Here is a 23,511-nt window from a genome sequence, read left to right as displayed (position 1 = left end):
TACAGCATTTGGGGGATCTGGCCCAAATGACCATGAATCACAATATAATATTCATAACTGAGTACATGAACAGGTAATGATTCACAATTGCACAATTAAGTACAACAAAAACTGCTGCCTCAATAGCATGTTTGTTTTTTTATGTATTTATATATTGCATATGTTAGGGTCTACATCAATGAATGGAAGCACTAATTGTATAAGGTTTTTTCACAGCCTTGTTTAAGCTTATTATAACCCTGTATTTCTAGATTATTGATGGCTATATATCATCATTTTCTCTAATTCATTATTTTCTTTTTGATTTCATATATAGATTGACTCTCTACCGGCACAAGACACTTTATCATCAATATCATCGAATGCCCATTGCTGAAAACAAGCACCATACACTGTATGAAGATATTTTTATTCAATTTGAAGATATCATCAAGATGGACAGGGATCTATTGCCTGCCCACACACTGCAGACAGATAGATGCACCAGTGTGGCGAGGAAGAGGAGCTCGCGGTGAGGTCACTGGAGGAGGCCAGGAGTCGTGCCGGCGGACAGGTGAGCCTTTTTATCACTTGTTTCTTAAAAGGCAAAAAACACTGCTTAGGTTCCTTTAATGCATATTGTGTTTTATACTCTTTAATGCAAAAACATTGTTAAAAACTAGAGAAATAGGGGATGCTGTTTGTCAATGTTAAATATGGATATGGGGGCTGTGTGTTTATAGGGAGGTGGGCTGCTGCATGTTAGGGGAGGTTATACACAGAAGTGGGGCTGCACATGGAAGGTTAGTCAAAAGAAAGTTGGGTTAGATGAGGACAAAGTATGAATTTGGCATCTTGTCACCCTGGCAACCATTACAAGCCGCTTTCCACTGCAAGGATGAAAAACTGATCTGGGTAAAAACTGATCCATCCAACAAACGGATCTGTTTTATTGGGCATCAGTTTCTCATCCGTGACTTCTGTTCCGTTGATGCATTAGTAAATTCAGAATTATTGTAGATTCCCTATATTTGTGGTTCAATCAGCAGAACGGACTGAACAGATCCTTTTCAAACAGACTGAGGATCTGTTCGCATCCGTTGCGATACGTTCTGGAAACGGACCGTTTTTATGGACAGTGTGCACCGGCCTTTAGGATTTAGTCCATGCCTTCATTTTTCTGCCTGTTATGAGACACTAAGGGCCTGATTCACAAAGCGGTGATAACTCAGTTATCACGCCTAAAAGACTTTAGGCATGATAACCTTTGCACCACACTGGTGAAAAGCCAGTTTAGGCGTGATAAGTTTAGGTGTGATAAGTTTAGGTGTGATAAGTTTAGGCATGCTAAGTTTAGATAAGTGTAGATAGCGTGCAAAGTCCCGCACGCAAAGCAGCGCCATTAAACTCTATGCGAAGTGCACCAGACTTTGCTAGCGCAAAACTTTTGATCAGCTGTGCACTGCGGTGCTAACGCAGTTGGCGCTTAAACTTATCATGCCTAAACTTATCACACCTAAACTTATCATGCCTAAACTTATCACACCTAAACTTATCACACCTAAACTTATCATGCCTAAACTGAGTTTAGGCGTGATAAAGGGCTTTTCACCAGCGTGCTAACACTTTGCACCGCTTTGTGAATCAAGCCCTAAGGCCGGTTTCACACTGCATATTGGCGGTTGCCAGGCGTTCTGGGTACTGCGCCATCCAAAACAGGCCTTCAGGGATTTCCGTGTTAATGCACGATAATCCCCATCTGGCAGCAGGCCAACCAGGAAGTGACCCACTCTAGCGATCACTTCCTTTGGCCAAATAGATGACACGCGCAGAAGTGTACTTCAAAAATACCCATATGTGTGACGCAGAAAACTTGTGGCAGTCATTTTAAAAAACATGCGTCGCCATAGATTTACATGACTTCCGGTCCACTGCAGGTCGTCGCACGGTAACGTAGGTATGCGCTTGCATTAGATTCACAACTTTCAGCATGCCACTCTGTACCGCATTCTGCGTGATATCCCGCCTAGACTTTCATTAGCATATTTGTAAGGTGCAGCAAAAATGCCTCACCGCACCAGTGTGAAAAAGGCCCTAAAGGTTGCCATGCAGCTAGTGATTTGGCTATACGATCGACCATCTGATTTGATTATTTAATCAAAGAGAGATATCATGTCAAAGAGAGATACCATATCATGGAGAGATATCATGTCAAATCGATCATCTTAGTCGATAGAGCAGGATGCAAGATATCAGTCGATTGGACAGGAATCTGTTACTGTTCACATACCATTCGATTGACTCTGAATCGATTTTTGCATTCAGAACATGGAGGCACAACATTGGTCAGATTGTTTTGTGAAAGTGAATCGTAATGGACTTCGCTTTTACTGTATGGGCTACTAGCCCATCCATTTTCGATCAACCACACTGAAGTTGATCTCCCAATAAAATCAATCGCTTTGTCGATTGAATCAGAATTCGCTAGATGTACGGTCACCCAAAGGCGTATTTTTCACAAGCAGCTGAAGGCAGTGAATTCACCGCCTGTCAGCTGCTTCCATGCTCCAGCCGGTTGCTTGCTAGCACTTGGCACAGGCAGCGCCCTGATGTAGTTACCTCTGAGCACGACGCTTGCCGCGCTTAGACGCAACATGAGACAGTTTACTGCTGCTGTTTGTAAAACATGATGTCCGGTGTTACCGACCGCTTCCACTCAGCTGCATGTAATTACAGCTGAATGGCGCTTGTGGCCGGCATCCGTGGATAAGAGGCCATTAGGCTGGGAGCATACTTGTCTGTCATTTTTCTATGCACGATTATTAGGATGCATTTTATGCACACCATGGCCTCAATTCACTAAGCTTTATCAAACACGTTATCAAACATTTGATAATTTACCTCATGGGTAAAATCTAATTTTGAATTCACAAAGCTGTTATAGATATATTGAACGTTTTATCAATAAAGCATTAGATAAATATATAACACCTTATTGAATTCAAAATTAGATTTTACCCATGAGGTAAATTATCAAACGTTTGATAAAGTGTTTGATAAAGCTTAGTGAATTGAGGCCCATGTGTGTCTGTATGTGGGTAAACGCGTGTGCTTTTTCACAGAGGCTAATGTAATTGATGGAGAAAATGCACACAGTGCTACACTGCTATCATTTTTTTTCTGCATGTGAAAATGCATTCAAGTGTGGACTAGCCGGCGACGGAAGCGTGATCATGTGCGCGGCTAGGGCCATGCAGGCGCAGTGGCCATCGACTGGCCTAGTTGCCAAAATCAAGGAGGTGTGGGCACAGGGCGGCTGCAGGGGGCTGGTAGAAGCTCCAAATAAGTGAAACTATAAGGTGCCCATTAGCAGTACAATATTTTCCTCAGATGCAATCATTCCATCAGATTTGCGGGACTGAAAGTTTTCATAAGGTAATTATCAATGGACTACATAAACTGGAAGATTCTGGCACTTTCTCTCTTCAGATATGCTTGCAAAATCCAACATTCTGGTGGACAAATTTTTTTATTTTAATTGCTTGGTGAAATGTGCCTTCTTAAAACAGAAGGAAACTTGCAATAATTCAGCTATAAGTGAGCATTTGTGCTTACCCACAATGCACCACTACTGAATATGCAAATTATCTCTTTGCCCTTGTAAGCCAAGCTAGCATCCAGAACCGCTGGTGTATAGAAAGCCTATAGCTTTAAATATTACACAGCCACATTAACCCCACATGTAGACAGCCTGTTTCTGACTTTTGGTCCTCATCAGTACATGGCAGGGATTGATATGGATGTATGGGGATAAGGATGGACCAGTACAACAGAGTAATCAAACAGTTCGGAGTGACCCAAACCACTAGGAATGTATAGGGGGATAAAAGAGACTAAATAGCCCTCCTACTAATAATCAATGCTTGGTGAAATTTGTCTTCTTAAAACAGAAGGGAACATGCAATAATTCAGCTATAAGTGAACATTCCTAGTGGTTTGGGTCATTCTGAGCTGCTTGGTTACTCTGTATAATTTTAATTGACAATAGAATTGTTTCACATCGATTTTCACCACACAGTGCATGGTTTTCTTTCTGTACGTTTCCATCATAAAAATGTGATCGAATTATTGCATCTGACGAAAATATTGTACAGTTAATGGGCATTTTTGGGCAGTTCTATTTTTTTCTGAAGGGCCTTTCACACTGGTGCGGTGTGGCATTTTTCCGCAGCCTAACGCTAGAGCAATGAAAATCTATGGGGCATATCGCACTCTACGCTATTCAGTGCTCCAAAAGTGTCTAATCTAACGCAATCGCATGCCTACGTTACCGTGCGACTCCTGCGGCGACTAATGTGGTAATCCCCAAAGGCCTGTTTTGTGTGGACCGCGGACCACACCGCTACTGCCAGTGAGCAGTGTGAAACCAGCCTAAAGGGTAAGACCTGAATGTACTTCTTGAGAGCGATTGGAGGTGGAGGGTGATGGAGTTAGCTTGTACTTGTAATAAGGCAGTGCTTCCCAGACTTTTTCCTAATTAGTGGCTGGTGCTGCTGTTGGCACAGTGACTGCTGCTATTGAGTGGCTGCTACTGATGCTGGCACAGTGGCAGCTGCTAATTAGTAGCTTTTACTGATGCTGGCAGTAGCTGTTACTGCTGCTGGCATAACAGACAAGTGTGACAGCGAACCTGGAGAGCCAGCAATCACTTGCTGGTTGCATCTTCTTCCTTGCTGAAATGGGACATCTTTGGTACATTTGTAGGAGACCAAACTTAACGGTAGACACAGAGGTGTTATTCACACAACCATATCATTGTATTTGCCATATTCTTCACTGAACACTATCAGTGAAAATCAACATCGAACATCGAACTCTAAGGGCCGGATTCATCAACGAGAATAACGAGCGCTGCTTCAGCAGCTCTCATTGCAAAACAATGAGCTCCTTGTAGCGTGCCTTATTTTGTTAGCAACATGCTTCTATAAATACCGGCCACCTCTGTGAAGTATCCCGACCCTGATACTTTACTAGCTTCTATGCTAATTAACATAGAGGCCGCCGTGCTAGTGAAGTATCACGGTCGGAATACTTCACAGAGGCAGCCGCTATTTATAGGTGCTCACGTTGCTAAGGAAGCAACACGCGTAACAAAATAAGGCAGGCTACGGTGCAAGGAGCGAGCGTAGCCTCTATAGCGGCTGCTAATTGTCTTGTAACGAGTGCTGGTTATTCTCGTTGATGAATCAGGCCCTTACTTTGTTAACTTGATTCTGATGAAAACATTTTGCAGATTTTGTGCGAAATGCCTTAAAATACCTTAATAAAGAAGAACATGTGTGCATCATTTGATATTTGTGCATAAAGATATCTTCTATAAATGGGCCTGTAAGGGTAAACTTGCATGCTATGACCTGCCACCATAAGAGAGCTGCAAGTCTGTAAAATGTACATATTGCTACCTGTCTTTGCCCTGATGTAGATTTGTTTATTTATTCCTAATTAACATAAATGTATGAAACGTGTTTGATATGATATATGTTACTGTAACGATTGGTGTTAGCAAGAACAGTTTTTTGATTATCAGGTGATCTGCAGTATCACCTATAATCAGATATATACCGGATTATATGGTGATCTGCAGAATCACCAATAATACTGGTATATAGGTACTGATATGTAACTGGCAAATAATACCACTTTAATGCACAGAGTGTAGTGATTGGTGCAACAGTATCTACCGATAGAGTTAACTATACCTCACCAGAGGAGCTGGTGGGCACTATCAGTACAGCACTCCTCACCAGGGGCAAGGGCTCCCTGGTGAGATTAGAGAGGTCAGACAGATTGGTTCAGCAACAGACAGACAGAGCAGGTACAGAATCGTTAAGCAGAGGCGGAAAGTATTTCAGGCAGAGTCGGCAACAATATCAGATGGGCAGAGGTACTAAATCAGAAGGCAGAGACAGAACGGTAAACAGGCTGAGTTGGCAACAGGATCAGATAGGCAAAGGTACAGAATCACTAAGAGTAAGATAGGTCAGAACTAGCCAGAGTCATACACAGAAAATACAATATAAGTAAATGCTAACTATAGATAGATGTATATCGCAAACACTGCATATACATCTATCATCCACAGGAACCTCTCTAGGTCTGAGTGCTAACACGAAGTATTCGAAACAGCAGACAGTTTGCAAGTGAAGCCAAGAGACTTAAGAAGTGGAGGAGATCCCCGAGGCACGCCCACCAGGCCTGGCCAATCAGAAGCGATGAGCGCGCCCTGTGACGTCAGCCGACCGGCCGGTCAGCTGATGCGCCTCCTCCTAGCATAAAGATTCTGACGGCACAGGCTATCGACCTATCTCTATTCTTAATAACGACATTAAACTATTTGCAAAAATTTTGGCTCTCAGACTGGGCACTATGGTGGGTGACCTTGTAGATCCGACTCAAACAGGGTTTATCCCTGGCAGACAAGGCTCTGATAATGTTAGGCTGGCAGCTAATATTCTTCAAGATGCTGAACTTAAGAAATCCAGATTTTTAATGCTAGGTCTTGATATCAGTAAGGCATTTGACTCGGTGGGATGGCAATATCTAACCACTGCTTTAGAGGGCTTCGGGCTGTCTGGCCCTATAATCACTGCTGTTTTAGCTTTGTATGATTCCCCATCCACCGTCATACGCATCTCTGGAGCCTCCTCTGCTCCTATTCGTCTCCAACGGGGCACCCGTCAGGGATGCCCTCTCTCCCCACTACTATTTGCGCTTGCGCTAGAGCCACTAGCGGTAGCGATTAGACGACACCCTGATATACACGGGTATGGTACAGACAATGTGAAATTGACTCTATATGCTGATAATGCCCTCCTGTTCTTGACCAGAATTCTAACATCTTTACCTAATTTGTTTCAGCTGTTAGATCTCTTTGCCAACTTCTCAGGTTTAAAGGTTAATCTGACCAAGTCCACGGCCCTTCCATTTAACTTATACCCTCAAACGATAAATTGGTTAGACTTAAATTATGGTTTTAAATGGAGTAAATCCAAGTTTAAATACTTAGGAATCTACCTCACACCTTGCTATGGGGATATGTATGGCGCCAACTTCACATATGTGACTAATACCATTACTCAACTTTTGAAATCCTGGTCCTCATACCGGGTTTCATGGCTTGGACGTTGCGTGGCGTGCAAAATGATTATTCTACCTAAATTATTATACCTGTTCCGTATGCTCCCAATAACCTTAGCTAAAAAATCCTTATCTAAACTACAATCTCAAATTAATAAATTTATTTGGGATAACAAACCAGCCAGAATCCGAACACAAGTCCTGTACAGACCCCCCCGGCAAGGTGGCATTGGATTACCAAGCTTATGGCATTATTATTTAGCTTCTAAACTCAATCAAATTTTAGATTGGGGCATAGCTTCTAACCCTCCGGCCTGGTATCGACTTGAGTCTACCTCAATTTTTCCCTATCACTTAACCTCATTGGTTACAGTCGTATCTAAAAGAGATATCACAGTTCTTAATGGCAAGAACAGGATTGTGTCATCTTTAGCCAAAATGTGAATTTCAGTGGCCACCCAGTACAAACTCATGACCTTTCCCTCCTCCAGGATTTCTATCTTTGGTAATCCTCAATTTGTTCCGGCATTTCGGAGCCCACAGCTGTTTTCTTGGTGGAGAGATAAGGGCCTTTTTACGGCCAACAAATTTTGGATCAGGGATGTCTCAGTCACATTTAATATGCTTCGATTCGGACAAGAGGCCCCCCCTAGAGGAGGCTTTCAGATTCTGTCAAATTAAACACTATTTCTCATCTATTTTCCCCTCATTTCCAGTGTATGACCCCACAATGTTCGAATCACTATATTTCGACTTTTCCCGACGCAAGGGCTTAATCTCTCTATTGTATGCGTTGCTGCTGGGTCGTGAGGATAAAGAGAAACTACCATACATGAGGGCCTGGGAGCAGGATCTGGGAATCCAGCTAGACCACACTGATTGGTCACTTATTTGGTTCGCTGTCTCTGGGGTAGTTAAATCAAACATGGTAAAAGATACTGCAATCAAGCTCATGTGTCTGTGGTATTATACCCCAACTAAAATTCATAAAATCTACCCTTCAGCTCCCTCGACCTGTTTTCGAGGTTGCAACATGGAAGGAACACTGTTGCATGTTTTTTGGGAATGCCCCATTGCACAGCGTTTTTGGGATTCATGGAAAACTTTGATACGGGAGGTGTTTGGCTTCCCGGTTTCCCTGGCTGCTCCCCAAGCCCTCTTGTATATATCCAATGACGATGTTCCAGGCAGACTCAGACCTCTATATAGATATATGCTGTTGGCCGCTCACTGGTCAATTGCCTTCAAATGGAAATCCTCTGACCTAGAACTAGCACTGGTTATACAGCGTCTGGATCTTATGATGTTGATGGACCGAGTGTATTACTACAGTATTGAAAATATTCCGAGATTTGACCTTATCTGGGATATATGGAAGGCATACAGGCAACTTTAGGTTCCCCTGGACATTAGTAGGCATTGCTTACTAGGTAACACTCAGACTTTTGTTACTCAGGACTCTTGTATTTTCCTATATTTGGTTGTTTCTTTCCTTTTAATTTTTTTTTCTTTTTCCTATTTCCTCTAAAACTTCTCTCTTAGTTGCTATGTATATTAAAGAGAGCACTATGATGTCACCACAGAAACTTAAGATATAGACTGATCCCTGGGATCTCAGCCGGAGGTACCCCAGTGCCCCATTTCCCAGGTTGAATGGTCCAGCCCTCTGGACTATGCTCTCAGACTATCTCTCGCATATGTTAGTAACATATTTATTTTAGCAAACTAACCTTTTATGTACGCAGGTGTCAATCGCACCTGATATGTTATTTATCTTGCTATTTCAAGCATTCCTGGATTTGATAATCTGTTAAATAAAGCTCTTTAATAACAAAAAAAAAAAGGATTCTGACGGCAAGCGCACGCACGCGCTAATGTCTCCCTGAGCTGAGCAGAGACACGCGTCCCCGGCATACTAGACGCTCGGGACGCAAACGATCCAGCAGGCAGGGACCCAGCACTGATCGCGGTGGACCCCTCGTCCCCCGCGGCCGACATGCGACCATTCCCCGACCTCGGCGAGCTAGACGGCCGAGGTGCGGGGAGACTGGCAGACAGAGAACCAGGAGCAGCTGCGATGGTACTGCTATCCACCGCAGCTGACATATGCCTATTCATTACAGTTACACTGCAATTATATGCCTTGTTAAAGTGGGACCATGCATGGCCACAAAACAAGCACCACATCTGTATTTAAAGGGGAACTGAAGAGAGAGGTATATGGAGGCTGTCATGTTTATTTCCTTTTAATCAATACCAGTTGCCTGGCAGCCCTGCTGGTCTATTTCTCTGCAGTAGTATCTGATTAAAACCAGAAACAAGCATGCAGCTAATCTTGTCAGATCAGACTTATAAGTCTGAACCACTGAAACACCTGATCTGCTGCATGCTTGTTCAGGGGCTATGGCTAAAAGTATTAGAGGCAGAGGATCAGCAGGGCTGCCAGGCAACTGGTATTGCTTAAAAGGAAATAAACATGACAGCCTCCATATAACTCTCTCTTCAGTTCCCCTTTAAACTGTCTGCCCTCCACATGGCGTGACAGCCCTGATGACGTTGTATTAACGGCAAAACTAGTCAGCTCTGTCGCCCAGGAACATCTAGCTGCCAGACCCACTAACGCTGTCACAAGACCATGTAGAGGACCTTTGGCGATCTGGGATGTTTGTGCAACAATTGAACTCTATTATCCAGCGATAAACAAGGACAAGTAAATTGGTGAGCGTGTTCCATGTAATCAGAAGGTGTTACAAGCTGCATACATATGTTACTCGCACTGTGACTGTCCATGGTTGATACAAAGTTGTGGACACTATTGCTACAATAGAATTGTGGCTGCAATCTGTCTTCATGGCATCGGAGTTGTCTCATAAATCATGATACAGCTGCGACTGAGCTGGAGTATCATTAAGGATGGTACAGTGCTACAAACAAGCTGGATATTGCATGGCCTGTGAATCTCTATCCACACTGACCAGCAATGAGGACGCCCAGTGCGGTCTGAATAATCGAGTCTGACAGTAATTGGCGGCAGGGTTAAGGGGAACTTTAGGTCTTTTTAGGTAAGTGGGGGGGAAGGGGCGGTGTATGGGCACATGTCAGTTCTTTTTGGGGGTATTGTTTGGGTTTTTGATTGATTTTCTATGGTATTTTAACATTGGGACTATTTAAGAGGCGATCCGGCGGCTAATCGAGCCGCCGGATCGCCACAATCTCTCCCCGTTTAGACGGGGCTTAAGGGAATAGGGGGAACAAAGAGAGATCAATCTGTAAAGAAAATAAATAGTATACTACATGAAATCTGATAAATCTGCTAGTTCTCTGGCAGGATGACCATTGCACCTACTTTCAGTACTGGTCATGCAGCCAGAACGGATTGTTTTTGAGTAATATACATGGTTAGATATTTAAAGAGAACCAGAGACGTTGGACAAAAGTTTTTATACATACCTGGGGCTTCCTCCAGCCCCATAAGCCTGGATCGCTCCCACGCCGCCGTCCTCCGTTGCTTCTATCCGCTGATACCGGGTCCCGTAGTTTCGGCCAGTCGACGCACGCGCAGTGCGTCACTGCCGGCGGACGCGGCCAATTGTACGCAAGAACCGGGACTTCTCCATATCCTTACGCATACGCCTCCATACTACGCAGGCGCATGCGTAAGGATATGGAGGGAGCCCCTGTTCATGCGTACAATTGGCCGCGTCCGCCGGAAGTGACGGGACCCGGTAGCGGCGATAGAGACAGCGGAGGACGGCGGCGTGGGAGCGATCCAGGCTTATGGGGTTGGAGGAAGCCCCAGGTATGTATAAAAGCTTTTTCATTTTTTCTACACTGGTCGTCTCTGGTTCCCTTTGATGATGCTACTGATGCTACTTTACACAAAAAGTGCTCTAGAAATTAAGGCAGCAAAAAAAAATGTGCACTACAAAACAAGGTTGCATATTGTGACAAGCCTTGCCATTCCAAATGAGATCGCTCACAAGGCAGCATTTTCTGACACGGTAGCATTTTCTAGGTCACATCAGGTCATATGCTAATGGAAGCATGTTCTGTCAGAAGATGCTACTATGTTAATAAATGTTATTTTATGACTGCTCTATTTTGGAATGTCAATCAGGCACAGGGGTAATGGCCATACACTGACATAACACAGGGGGATGCACACACACACACAGATAATGGCCACACACTCAATTAGGCTTGGTTCACGCTAGAGCGGATGCACAATGCCAGAACGGATGCGCTGTGGTCCGATGCATGTTTGCACCGTGTTGTTTCCATTTGTTAACATTACCTGCGGTTAGCATCTGCGACTCATGTTCCCACACTTCTCCTGCCCCCCTTGTTGGCATTGCCACTGAGTCCCCAAGCTGGTACCAGGACTCTTACCTGAGGTGGCAGAAGCATGCGGCTCCCCATTGGATTGCAAAAGATCAATGGGAATCCTACTTAGCAACAGATAGGATTCTCATTGGTCTGTCGTAAACCAATCAGAATCCTCCCTGTTGCTGGACAGGATTCCCATTGGTCACTTGTAATCCAGTGCTTTTGATGTGCTCCAATCTCAGTGTACCGGCTTCTCCCCGCAGTAAATCATGTGGCAAGTGTCAGCTGCAGAGGAAGTAGGACAGGTGAGTTGTGGTTTGCATGCAGCGATTCGAGTCTGTACCAAGCCTGTTGCATTTGTGAGAAATGTAGCATGTGAGCCAAGCTTAACACAGGAAAGCAAGCACACAGGTAATGGCCAAAGACACAGTAAGCTCCATGGCCCATAGCCAGTGCTGGTGCTTCCACAGAGGCAAACTGGGTAATTTCCCTAGGCCCCAGAGCTGGCTGCTGGACCCCACATGTAAATAGGGGACCACCAGTGTCCCTGAAGAGTATACACAGTGGAGTGCACTTACCTGTCTGGCCGGTGTGCTTCTCCTTAAATATGTGAGCCTCTATTTATACCCTCGCAGTGTACCTCTGCTCGTGAGCACATACATGCTGCTGGGCTGCAGAGCAGAGACACACAGCAAGGCTGTAGATGGAGGCTCACAAAGTGAAGTAGGAGCGTCTCGACGGGACAGGAAAGTGTGCTCTGTAGCAAATACTCTGCAGGGGAACCGGGGGACCACTATTCACACTGAAGGTGGCCTTGCAGTAGCCAGCAGCCAGCTCTAGGTCCTTGTGAGGGGGAGATGGGGTTGAAGCCCCATGTAATTTTTGCCCAGTGCTCCACTGCAGCTAGAACAACTCCAGATGGCACACTGGAAAGATGGGCAACACGCACCAGGCTGGTGCTGCAGCTGAGATGGCAAGGCGGAAAGATGGGCAGCACTCACCAGGCTGGTGCTGCAGCTGAGATGGCACAGTGGAAAAATGGGCAGCACTTACCAGGCTGGTGCTGCAGCTGAGATGGCACAGTGGAAAAGTGGGCAGCACTCACCAGGCTGGTGCTGTAGCTGAGATGAAAAAGCGGAAAGATGGGCAGCACTCACCAGGCTGGTGCTGCAGCTGAGATGGCACAGTGGAAAAGTGGGCAGCACTCACCAGGCTGGTGCTGTAGCTGAGATGAAAAAGCGGAAAGATGGGCAGCACTCACCAGGCTGGTGCTGCAGCTGAGATGGCACAGTGGAAAAGTGGGCAGCACTCACCAGGCTGGTGCTGTAGCTGAGATGGAAAAGTGGAAAGATGGGCAGCACTCACCAAGTTGATGCGGCAGCTGAGATTGCACAGCGGAAAGATGGGCAGCACTCACAAGGCTGGTGTGGCAGCTGAAATGGCACAGTGGGAAGATGGGCACCACTCACCACCAGGTTGGTGCTGTAGCTGAGATGGAAAAGTGGAAAGATGGGCAGCACTTACCAGGCCGGGGCCGTGTCTGAGGTGGCGCAGCAGGAAGATGGGCAGCACTCAGGCTGAAGCGCTATTCATGATGATCTGTGTGAAAATTGAATAGTCAGATCACACTTGGAAAAAAAGACACGCCAAAAACCAAACAGAAGCTGCAAAACACAAATAGGAGAGGTGTGAGTTTATTGTTAAGCAGAGGAAAGGGGTGAGGTTAGTGTTAGGCAGAAGAGAAGAGTGAGGTTAGGGATAGGCAGAGGAGAAAGGTGAGGTTGGTGTTAAGCAGAGGAGAGAAGTGAGGTTAGTGTTAGGCAGATGAGAGGGGTGAGGTTAGTGTTAGGCAGAAGGAAGGGGTGAGGTTAGTGTTAGGCAGAGGAGAGGGGTGAGGTTACTGTTAGGCATAGGAGAGGGGTGAGGTTAGTGTTAGGCAGAGGAGAGGGGTGATGTTAGTGTTGGGCAGAGGAGAGGGGTGAGGTTGGTGTTAGGCAGAGTAGAAGGTTTACGTTTGTGCTGGGCAGAGAAAAGGGGTAAGGTTATTGTTTGGCAGAGGAAGAGGGGTGAGGCAGAGGAAAGGGGTGAGGTTGGTTTGAGGCAGAGGAGAGGGGTGAGGTTAGTGTTAGGCAGAAGAGAGTGGTGAGGTTGGTGTTAGGCAGAGGAGAGGGGTGATGTTAGTGTTGGGAAGAGGAGAGGGTGAGGTTAGTGTTGGGAAGAGGAGAGGGTGAAGTTAGTGTTAGGCAGAGGAGAGGGGTGAGGTTAGTGTTAGGCAGAAGAGAGTGGTGAGGTTGGTGTTAGGCAGAGGAGAGGGGTGATGTTAGTGTTGGGAAGAGGAGAGGGTGAGGTTAGTGTTGGGAAAAGGAGAGGGTGAAGTTAGTGTTAGGCAGAGGAGAGGGGTGAGGTTAGTGTTAGGCAGAAGAGAGTGGTGAGGTTGGTGTTAGGCAGAAGAGAGGGGTGATGTTAGTGTTGGGAAGAGGAGAGGGTGAGGTTAGTGTTAGGCAGAAGAGAGTGGTGAGGTTGGTGTTAGGCAGAGGAGAGGGGTGATGTTAGTGTTGGGAAGAGGAGAGGGTGAGGTTGGTGTTAGGCAGAGTAGAAGGTTTAAGTTTGTGATGGGCAGAGAAAAGGGGTAAGGTAAGTGTTAGGCAGAGGAGAGGGCTGAGGTTAGTGTTAGGCAGATGAGAGGGGTGATGTTAGTGTTGGGCAGAGGAGAGGGGTGAGGTTAGTGTTAGGCAGAGGAGAGGGGTGAGGTTAATGTCATGCAGAGGAGAGTGGTGAGGTTAATGTCATGCAGAGGAGAGTGGTGAGATTAGTGATAGGCCAAAGAGAAGGATGAGGTTAGTGTTAGGCAGAGGAGAGGGGTGAGGTTAGTGTTAGGCAGAGGAGAGGGATGAGTTTAGTGTGAGGCAAAGGAGAGGGGAGAGGTTAGTGTTAGGCAGAGGAGAGGGGTGACATTAGTGTTAGGCAGAGGAGACAGGTGATGTTAGTGTTGGGCAGAGGAGAGGGGTGAGGTTAGTGTTAGGCAGAGGAGATAGGCGAGGTTAATGTTATGCAGAGGAGAGGCGTGAGATTAGTGATAGGCCGAAGAGAAGGGTGAGGTTAGTGTTAGGCAGAAGGAAGTGGTGAGGTTAGCGTTAGGCAGAGGAGAGGGGTGATGTTAGTGTTGGGCAGAGGAGAGGGGTAAGGTTAGTGTTAGGCAGAGGAGGTGGGTGAGGTTAATGTTATGCAGAGGAAAGTGGTGAGATTAGTGATAGGCCAGGCCAGGCTCCAGGCCTCCTCCTGCATGACCGTGAGGTGAAGTTCCTGCTGTATGCAGATGACCTTGTGCTGCTCTTCCCAACAGAGAAAGGGCTACAGGATAGCCTGGCAGTATTGGAGAGTTTCTGTACCACATGGGCACTACCCATCAACCCAAAGAAGACAAAAGTGATGGTGTTCCAGAGGAAGAATGGAAATAAAACCTCCACCTCCTCATTTATATTAAATGGCTCCCCACTGGTGTCCACCAACAGCTACACCTACCTGGGGCTGGAGATCAACCAATCAGGAAGCTTTAAACCAGCAGTACAGGCCCTGAAAGAAAAAGCCTGCAGAACATTTTATGCCATCAGAAGACAGCTTTACCATCTAAAACCACCAGTGAGAGTGTGGGTAAAGATATTCGACAGCATCATCACCCCAATCCTGCTCTATAGCAGTGAGGTATGGGGCCCAGTCACCTACCCAGACCAATCCAAATGGGACTCCAGCCCAACAGAAATCTTCCATCTAGAGTTCTGCAAGTATCTCCTCCAAGTCCATCGAAGCACTACGAACTCAGCTTGCTGGGCAGAGCTAGGCAGGTTCCCACTATGGCTTACTATCCAGCAGAGGGCACTCTCATACTGGGCGCATATACAGGGCAGCAACCCCAGCACTTACCACCAAAAAGCCTCACTGAGCCAGGGGGGCGAGGCCATACCACGCGCTCTCAAGCAAAGCATCAGCAGCCAGCCCAGCCAAGGCCACCAACACAGGCTGACAAAAGCCCAAATAAAACGGACTATAGAAAGCTGCAAGGAACGATACATAGAGGAATGGAGAAGTGACATCAAGAATTCCAAGAAACTCGCTGTCTACCAATCACTACAGAGGGAGTACACAATGGCTTCATATCTGGAGAGGCTACACCACCACAAAGACAGACAGACCCTGAGCCTGTACCGTCTGAGCGCCCACAACCTGGAGGTAGAGACAGGGCGGCACAGACAGACATGGAAGCCCCGGGAGGAGAGACTGTGCAGACAATGTGACCAGGAGGTCTTGGAGGATGAGGCCCACTTCCTGCTACACTGCAGCAAATACGCACCTGTGAGGACCACCCACTTCCAGAGACTCTCCGCCCACATTCAGGATTTTACCTCCACAGATGAGGAGAGGAAACTCTACATCCTACTGGGGGAGGAGGAAACAGCCGTGCAAATAGCTGCCCAATATGTCACAGCCTGCCACCAACTGAGAGGAACATGATACCACATGGACTGTATACCCCCAATACCCCCTATGGACTGTATATCCCAGTCCCCCATGCTGTCCCTTACATCCTCCACACACCTATGGACTATATACCCCAACCCCCTATATCCATCCCTTATTCCCACAATCCCCCCTCCCCATGTTAATGTTTTGTTTTGCTTTGGCAATGCTAAATGTATTTAGTCCTGCCAATAAAGCTGTTTTTTGGATTTGGATAAGCAGAGGGGAGGGGTGAGGTTAGTGTTAGGCAGAGGAGAGGGGTGATGTTAGTGTTAGGCAGAAGGAAGTGGTGAGGTTAGCGTTAGGCAGAGGAGAGGGGTGATGTTAGTGTTGAGCAGATGAGAGGGGTGGGGTTAGTGTTAGGCAGAAGAAGGGGGTGAGGTTATTGTTAGGCAGAGGTGAGGGGTGAGGATAATGTTAGGCAGAGGAGAAAGGTGAGGATAGTGTTAAGCAGAGGAGAAGGGTGAGGATAGTGTTAGGCAGAGGAGAGGGTGAGGTTATTGTTAGGCAGAGGAAAGTGGTGAGGTTAGTGTTAAACAGATGGAAGGGGTGAGGTTAGTGTTAAGCAGAGGAGAGGGGTGATGTTAGTGTTGGGCAGAGGAGAGGGGTGATGTTAGTGTTGGGCAGAGGAGAGGGGTGATGTTAGTGTTGGGCAGAGGAGAGGGGTGATGTTAGTGTTGGGCAGAGGAGAGGGGTGACGTTAGTGTTCGGCAGAGGAGAGGGGTGACGTTAGTGTTAGGCAGAGGAAAAGGGTGACGTTAGTGTTGGGCAGAGGAGAGGGGTGAGGTTAGTGTTAGGCAGAAGGAAGTGGTGAGGGTAGCGTTAGGCAGAGGAAAGGGGTGAGGTTAGTGATAGGCCGAAGAGAAGGGTGAGGTTAGTGTAAGGCAGGGGAGAGAGGTGAAGTTAATGTTAGGCAGAGGAGAGGGGTGAGGTTAGTGTGAGGCAGAAGGAAGTGTTGAGGTTAGCGTTAGGCAGAGGAGAGGGGTGAGGTTAGTGTTAGGCAGAGGAGATGGGTGATGTTAGTGTTGGGCAGAGGAGAGGGGTGGGGTTGGTGTTAGGCAGAAGAAGGGGGTGAGGTTATTGTGAGGCAGAGGCGAGGGGTGAGGATAGTGTTAGACAGAGGAGAAAGTTGAGGATAGTGTGAGGCAGAGGAGAGGGGTGAGGATAGTGTTAGGCAGAGGAGAGGGTGAGGTTAGTGTTAGGCAGAGGAGAGGGGTGATGTTAGTGTTAGGCAGAGGAGAGGGGTGATGTTAGTGTTAGGCAGAGGAGAGGGGTGAGGTTAGTGTTGGGCAGAGGAGAGGGGTGAGGTTAGTGTTTGGCAGAGGAGAGGGGTGATGTTAGTGTTGGGAAGAGGAGAGGGGTAAGGTTAGTGTTAGGCAGAGGAGAGGGGTGAGGTTAGTGTTTGGCAGAGGAGAGGGGTGATGTTAGTGTTAGGCAGAGGAGAGGGGTAAGGTTAGTGTTAGGCAGAGGAGAGGGGTGAGGTTAGTGTTTGGCAGAGGAGAGGGGTGAGGTTAGTGTTGGGCAGAGGAGAGGGCTAAGGTTAGTGTTAAGCAGAGGAGAGGGGTGAGGTTAGTGTTTGGCAGAGGAGAGGGGTGATGTTAGTGTTTGGCAGAAGAGAGGGGTGAGGTTAGTGTTAGGCAGAGGAGAGGGTGAGGTTAGTGTTAGGCAGAAGAGAAGGGTGAGGTTAGTGTTAGGCTGAGGTTAGTGTTAGGCAGAAGAGAGGGGTGAGGTTGGTGTTAGGCAGAGGAGAGGGGTGAGGTTAGTGCTAGGCAGAGGAGAGGGGTGATGTTAGTGTTGGGCAGAGGAGAGGGGTGAGGTTAGTGATAGGCCGAAGAGAAGGGTGAGGTTAGTATTAGGCAGAAGGGAGGAGTGAGGTTGGTGTTAGGCCGAGGAGAGGGGTGAGGTTGGTGTTAGACAGAGGAGAGGGGTGAGGTTAGTGTTGGGCAGAGGAGAGGGGTGAGGTTAGTGTTAGGCAGAGGAGAGGGGTGATGTTAGTGTTGGGCAGAGGAGAAGGGTGAGGTTAGTGTTAAGCAGTAGATAGGGGTAAGGTTAGTGTTAGGCAGAGAAGAGGGGTGATATTAGTGTGAGGTAGAGGAGAGGGGTGAGGTTAGTGTTCGGCTAAGGAGAGGGGTGAAGTGGTGTTAGGCACAGTAGATGGGTAAGGTTGGTGTTAGGCAGAGGAGAGGGGTGAGGTTGGTGTTAGGCAAAGGAGAGGGGTGAGGTTGGTGTTAGGCAGAAGAGAGGGGTGAGGTTGGTGTTAGGCAGAAGAGAGGGGTGAGGTTAGTTTTAGGCAGAAGAGAGTGGTGAGGTTGGTGTTAGACAGAATAAAGGGGTGTGGTTATTGTAAGGCAGCGGAGAGGGGTGAGGATAGTGTTAGACAGAGGAGAAGGGCGAGGATAGTGTTAGGCAGAGGATAAGGTGATGTTAGTGTTAGGCAGAGGAGAGGGGTGAGGTTAGTGTTAGGCAGAGGAGAGGGGTGATGTTAGTGTTAGGCAGAAGACAAGGGTGAGGTTAGGGATAGGCAGAGGAGGGGGTGATGTTAGTGTTAGACAGAGGAGAGGGGTGAGGTTAGTGTTAGGCAGAAGAGAAGGGTAAGGTTAGTGTTAGACAGAGGAGAGGGGTGAGGTTAGTGTTAGGCAGAGGAGAGGGGTGAGGTTAGTGTTAGGCAGAGGAGAGGGGTGAGGTTAGTGTTAGGCAGAGGAGAGGGGTGAGGTTAGTGCTAGACAAAGGAGAAGGGTGAGGTTAGTATTAGGTAGAAGAGCAGGGTAAGGTTAGTGGTAGGCCAAAGAGAAGGGTGAGGTTAGTGATAGGCAGAGGAGAAGGGTGAGGTTAGCGTTAGGCAGAGGAGAGGATGAGGTTAGTGTTAGGCAGAGGAGAGGGTTGAGGTTAGTGTTAGGCAGAGGAGAGGGGTGAGGTTTGTGTTAGGCAGAGTAGAGGGGGAGATTATTGTTAGGCGTAGGAGAGGGGTGCGGTTACTGTTAGTCAGAGGAGAGGGGTAAGATTAGTGTTAGGCAGAGGAGAGGGGTGAGGTTAGTGTTAGGCAGAGGAGAGGGGTGAGGTTTGTGTTAGGCAGAGGAGAGGGGTGAGGTTAGTGTTAGGCAGAGGAGAAGGGTGAGGTTAGTGTTAAGCAGTAGATAGGGGTAAGGTTAGTGTTAGGCAGAGAAGAGGGGTGATATTAGTGTGAGGTAGAGGAGAGGGGAGAGGTTAGTGTTCGGCTAAGGAGAGGGGTGAGGTGGTGTTAGGCACAGTAGATGGGTAAGGTTGGTGTTAGGCAGAGGAGAGGGGTGAGGTTGGTGTTAGGCAGAAGAGAGGGGTGAGGTTAGTTTTAGGCAGAAGAGAGTGGTGAGGTTGGTGTTAGGCAGAATAAAGGGGTGTGGTTATTGTTAGGCAGCGAAGAGGGGTGAGGATGGTGTTAGACAGAGGAGAAGGGTGAGGATAGTGTTAGGCAGAGGATAAGGTGATGTTAGTGTTAGGTAGAGGAGAGGGGTGAGGTTAGTGTTAGGCAGAGGAGAGGGGTGATGTTAGTGTTAGGCAGAAGACAAGGGTGAGGTTAGGGATAGGCAGAGGAGGGGGGTGATGTTAGTGTTAGGCAGAGGAGGGGGGTGAGGTTAGTGTTAGGCAGAGGAGATGGGTGAGGTTAGTGTTAGGCAGAAGAGAAGGGTAAGGTTAGTGTTAGGCAGAGGAGAGGGGTGAGGTTAGTGTTAGGCAGAAGAGAAGGGTGAGGTTAGCGTTAGGCAGAGGAGAGGATGAGGTTAGTGTTAGGCAGAGGAGAGGGGTGAGGTTAGTGTTAGGCAGAGGAGAGGGGTGAGGTTAGTGTTAGGCAGAGGAGAGGGGTGAGGTTAGTGCTTGACAAAGGAGAAGGGTGAGGTTAGTATTAGGTAGAAGAGCAGGGTAAGGTTAGTGATAGGCCAAAGAGAAGGGTGAGGTTAGTGATAGGCAGAAGAGAAGGGTGAGGTTAGCGTTAGGCAGAGGAGAGGATGAGGTTAGTGTTAGGCAGAGGAGAGGGGTGAGGTTAGTGTTAGGCAGAGGAGAGGGGTGAGGTTTGTGTTAGGCAGAGTAGAGGGGGAGATTATTGTTAGGCGTAGGAGAGGGGTGCGGTTACTGTTAGTCAGAGGAGAGGGGTAAGATTAGTGTTAGGCAGAGGAGAGGGGTGAGGTTAGTGTTAGGCAGAGGAGAGGGGTGAGGTTTGTGTTAGGCAGAGGACAGGGGTAAGGTTAGTGTTAGGCAGAGGAGAGGATGAGGTTAGTGTTAGGCAGAGGAGAGGGGTGAGGTTAGTGTTAGGCAGAGGAGAGGGGTGAGGTTAGTGTTAGGCAGAGTAGAGGGGGAGATTATTGTTAGGCGTAGGAGAGGGGTGCGGTTACTGTTAGTCAGAGGAGAGGGGTAAGATTAGTGTTAGGCAGAGGAGAGGGATGAGGTTAGTGTTAGGCAGAAGAGAGGGGTGAGGTTTGTGTTAGGCAGAGGAGAGGGGTAAGGTTAGTGTTAGGCAGAGGAGAGGGATGAGGTTAGTGTTAGGTAGAGTAGTGGGGTCAGGTTGGTGTTAGGCAGTGGAGAAGGGTCAGGTTAGTGTTAGGCCGAGGAGAAGGGTAAGGATAGTGTAAGGCAGAGGATAGGGGTGAGGTTAGTGTTAGGCAGAGGAGATGGGTGAGGTTAGTGTTAGGCAGAGGAGAAGGGTGAGGTTAGTGTTAAGCAGTAGATAGGGGTAAGGTTAGTGTTAGGCAGACACTAACCTCACCCCTAACACTAACCTCACCCCTCTCCTCTGCCTAACACTAATCTTACCCCTCTCCTCTGACTAACAGTAACCGCACCCCTCTCCTACGCCTAACAATAATCTCCCCCTCTACTCTGCCTAACACAAACCTCACCCCTCTCCTCTGCCTAACACTAACCTCACCCCTCTCCTCTGCCTAACACTAACCTCATCCTCTCCTCTGCCTAACGCTAACCTCACCCTTCTCTTCTGCCTATCACTAACCTCACCCTTCTCTTTGGCCTATCACTAACCTTACCCTGCTCTTCTACCTAATAGGGGGAGGGGGAGATTATTGTTAGGCATAGGAGAGGGGTGAGGTTACTGTTAGGCAGAGGAGAGGGGTAAGATTAGTGTTAGGCAGAGGAGAGTGGTGAGGTTAGTGTTAGGCAGAGTAGAGGGGCAGATTATTGTTAGGCATAGGAAAAGGGGAGGTTAGTTATGCAGAGGAGAAGGTGAGATAAATGTTAGCCAGAGGAGAGGCAAGGTTAGTGTTAGGCAGACCACAGGAGTGAGGTTAGTGTTGGGAATGGGAGAGGGGGAGGGTGGTTTTAGGCTGAGGAAAGGGGAAGGTTAGTTTTAGGCAAAGGAGAGGGTGGAGATTATTGTTAGGCAGAGGAGAGGTTAGTGTTAGGCAGGGGAGGGGGAGAATTAGTGTTAAGCATAGGAGAGGGGTGAGGTTAGTGTTAGGCAGAGGAAGATGGGCAGTACTCACCAGGCTGGTGCGGCAGCTGATATTGCACAGCAGAAAGATAGCCAGCACTTACCAGGCTGAATGATGACCTGTGGGAAAATGCAGTGGGAAAAAAGGAAGGTCAGATCACACTTGGAAAAAAACACACTAGTCCAAAAGCTTCCAAACTCAAATAGGAGACGGATGAGGTTAGTCTTAGGCAGAGAAGAGGGATAAGGTTAGTGTTAGGCATAGGAAAGGGGTGAGGTTTGTGTTAGGTAGAGGAAATGGCTCAACAGGAAGACGTTCAGCACTCACCAGGCTGGTGCGGCAGCTGAGATGGAACAGTGAGATGGGAGGAGAGGGGGAGATTAGTGTTAAGAAGAGGATAGGGGTGAGGTTAGTGTTTGGGATAGGAGAGGGGGTGGTAAGTGTTAGGAAGAAGAAAGGAGTGAGGTAAGTTTTAGGCAGAGGAGAGGATGGAAATTATTATTATGCAGAGGAGAGTGGTAGGTTAGTGTTAGGCAAGGAAGGGGGGGGGGGATTAGTGTTAGGCATAGGAGAGGGGTAAGGTTAGTGTTAGGCAGAGGAAGATGTACAGCACTCACCAGACTGGTGTGGCAGCTGAGATGGCACAGTGGGATGGGCAGCACTCTCCAGGCAGGTGCAGCAGCTGAGTTTACACAGCAGAAAGATGTGCAACACTCACCAGGCTGGTGCGGCAGGTGAGGTGGCACAAATGGAAGATGGGCAGCACTCACCAGGCTGAAGCGCTATTCATGATCATCTGTGGGAAAATAGGAAGTGCTGATCACACTTGAAAAAAAGGACGGGCTAAAAACCTACCAAAAGCTGCTGAACTCAAATAGGAGAGGGGTGAGATTAGTGTTAGGCAGAAGAGAGACGTGAGGTTAGTGTTAGGCAGCGGAGAGGGGTGAGGTTAGTGTTAGGCAGAGGGGCGGGGTAAGGTTAGTTTTAGGCAGAGAAGAAGGGTTAGGTTAGTGTTAGGCAGAAGAGAAGGGGGAAGTTAGTGTTAGGCAGAGGGGAGGGATGAGGTTAGATTTAGGCAGAGGAGAGGGATGAGGTTAGTGTTAGGAATAGCAGAGGGGTAGGGTTAGTGTTAGGTAGAAGAGAGGGGTGAAGCTAGTGTTACACAGAGAGAGGGGTGAGGTTAGTGTTACGCAGAGGAGAGGGGTGAGATTGGGGTTAGGCAGAGAAGAGGCAGGAGGTTAGTGTTACGCAGAGGAGAGGAGTAAGGTTAATGTAAGGCAGAGGAGAGGGATGAGGTTAGTGTTAGGTAGAGTAGTGGGGTCAGGTTGGTGTTAGGCAGTGGAGAAGGGTCAGGTTAGTGTTAGGCCGAGGAGAAGGGTAAGGATAGTGTAAGGCAGAGGAGAGGGGTGAGGTTAGTGTTAGGCAGAGGAGATGGGTGAGGTTAGTGTTAGGCAGAGGAGAGGGGGAGATTATTGTTAGGCATAGGAGAGGGGTGAGGTTACTGTTAGGCAGAGGAGAGGGGTAAGATTAGTGTTAGGCAGAGGAGAGTGGTGAGGTTAGTGTTAGGCAGAGTAGAGGGGCAGATTATTGTTAGGCATAGGAGAAGGGGAGGTTAGTTATGCAGAGGAGAAGGTGAGATAAATGTTAGCCAGAGGAGAGGCAAGGTTAGTGTTAGGCAGACCACAGGAGTGAGGTTAGTGTTGGGAATGGGAGAGGGGGAGGGTGGTTTTAGGCTGAGGAAAGGGGAAGGTTAGTTTTAGGCAAAGGAGAGGGTGGAGATTATTGTTAGGCAGAGGAGAGGTTAGTGTTAGGCAGGGGAGGGGGAGGATTAGTGTTAAGCATAGGAGAGGGGTGAGGTTAGTGTTAGGCAGAGGAAGATGGGCAGTACTCACCAGGCTGGTGCGGCAGCTGATATTGCACAGCAGAAAGATAGCCAGCACTTACCAGGCTGAATGATGACCTGTGGGAAAATGCAGTGGGAAAAAAGGAAGGTCAGATCACACTTGGAAAAAAACACACTAGTCCAAAAGCTTCCAAGCTCAAATAGGAGACGGATGAGGTTAGTCTTAGGCAGAGAAGAGGGATAAGGTTAGTGTTAGGCATAGGAAAGGGGTGAGGTTTGTGTTAGGTAGAGGAAATG

The 23,511-nt window shown here is 47.7% G+C and overlaps 1 long non-coding RNA gene across 2 annotated transcripts; it reads right to left on the bottom strand.

The window, feature by feature from the left end:
• LOC137524601 (uncharacterized) lies at nt 1-23,332 on the bottom strand. Of its 2 annotated transcripts, XR_011022729.1 has the most exons (5): nt 23,264-23,332; nt 21,989-22,167; nt 21,423-21,490; nt 12,967-13,041; nt 1-576 (listed from the first exon to the last, which is right to left on the bottom strand). It is a non-coding gene; the product is annotated as an uncharacterized lncRNA (long non-coding RNA). The 2 variants fall into 2 exon arrangements; XR_011022730.1 differs by lacking the exons at nt 21,989-22,167; nt 23,264-23,332 and adding an exon at nt 21,699-21,723.
• Between the last annotated feature and the right edge of the window lie 179 nt (nt 23,333-23,511).

The sequence above is a fragment of the Hyperolius riggenbachi genome, chromosome 7, assembly GCF_040937935.1.
Source record: "Hyperolius riggenbachi isolate aHypRig1 chromosome 7, aHypRig1.pri, whole genome shotgun sequence".
NCBI classification, from domain to species: domain Eukaryota; kingdom Metazoa; phylum Chordata; class Amphibia; order Anura; family Hyperoliidae; genus Hyperolius; species Hyperolius riggenbachi.
Note: the sequence above shows the minus strand (reverse complement) of the source record. Positions and strands in the feature narration are given on the sequence as shown.